Source organism: Penaeus monodon, chromosome 23, assembly GCF_015228065.2.
Source record: "Penaeus monodon isolate SGIC_2016 chromosome 23, NSTDA_Pmon_1, whole genome shotgun sequence".
Lineage (NCBI taxonomy): Eukaryota > Metazoa > Arthropoda > Malacostraca > Decapoda > Penaeidae > Penaeus > Penaeus monodon.
This window is the reverse complement of record NC_051408.1, coordinates 44,205,843-44,207,166: the sequence shown is the minus strand read 5'-3', so window position 1 is coordinate 44,207,166 and position 1,324 is coordinate 44,205,843. Positions and strand designations below refer to the sequence as shown.

Here is a 1,324-nt window from a genome sequence, read left to right as displayed (position 1 = left end):
CTAATGGAAACCGAATCGATGTAGATAAATGGTACAAGAAATGATACCGATTCTGTACAGAATATGTATCAACTAACACAGGGCGAGTTTGTACAGTTAGCAACATTGCATTTTAGGACCATACGTAACCTTGTTGATTGAGAAGACCTGCATGTCCGTTATTATTTCGAGTCATTCTTCACTTTATAAACCTATCAGCTTTCATTTTCTTTTAAGTAAATTTTACCTATTTAACAAGGAAAATTAACCTATATCTAAGCTGTGTACTTTTAGGTTAAGAAATATACTCATAATTATGCATATGTAATAATAACTGTAAGTATACTACAAAGATCTCGAGGATCCAGGTATCAGAATTAAGTGATTCGACTATAGTGACATTAATGGAACCAATAAAGGCAGAGTGAATGCCACAAATGTTCAGTCGCTTTGCAAATACAGTCAGTAGTGTAATTTATGTCGTCTAAGATCAATATGTAACTGCCATGAAAGTGGAAGGTATTTCTTTTCCTAAGAATAATTTAACCGGTACCTTTTAGTAAAGGCTAGTGAACATAAACGTATAAAAGTTTGAATTATTATCTTTACTTAATTTTATATTGTTATATAAAATAACGATCATGAAAATGATAAAAATACTTATTACCGGCGTCATATTTATCATGATTATTGTAATTTTCATCATTCCTCTTTCCGACGAGGTTTCTAACCCTCTCCTCGTATTCATTTTTCTTTTACGCCATTTAACGACATTTGGCTTTCAGAATAAACTTTCCCTTCTTCGCTATTTTTTTTCAGAACCCTGTATATCACCAGAGAAAAGGTTTTCAAATGCCTTTCAAATATACGCCACTGCCGATAGATAAAAGCGAAAAAGATGTAGAAGTAGAAATGGACGAAACTGAAATACCCTATGCGTTGCTCTACTCCCGAGGCTCAGTATAACACTCTGATCAGAATCTGAGAGGGAGGCCCATTACGTGCACGGGAAACGACGCTTTAAGTGCTCAGCTGCCTGAGCAATAATGACCATTAGTTGTTTGCATTGCCAACTTTGTATCCACGCGAGGCTCCTCAGTCAAGGCTGAACTTCCTCGCTCGCATGCTGCAGCAGCTGTCACAGGTCGGGCATGTGTGTAAGGCCGGCCGAAGCTTTGCTCCGCAGTAGCTGTGCCCACTAAGGTTATATAGACCTTGGTGCTCACTGCCGGTGCTGCAGGCGCCGGCGACCCGCTGGCTGGCTCCCGACCCTTTTCGGACAAGAAGCTAAGTTCGGAAAAGTACACAGTAAGTGTAGGTTTCATTGCCTGTCTGATCCAGAATG

General features: G+C 39.1%; 1 protein-coding gene across 1 annotated transcript in view; it reads left to right on the top strand.

The window, feature by feature from the left end:
* Positions 1–1,060: 1,060 nt before the first annotated feature.
* The window catches only part of LOC119588439, a 6,326-nt gene continuing 6,062 nt past the window's right edge, over positions 1,061–1,324 (top strand). Inside the window, exon 1 of the mRNA XM_037937108.1 lies at positions 1,061–1,287. The gene's annotated coding sequence lies outside the window, so the exon portion shown is untranslated. The remainder of the gene's footprint in view (positions 1,288–1,324) is intronic.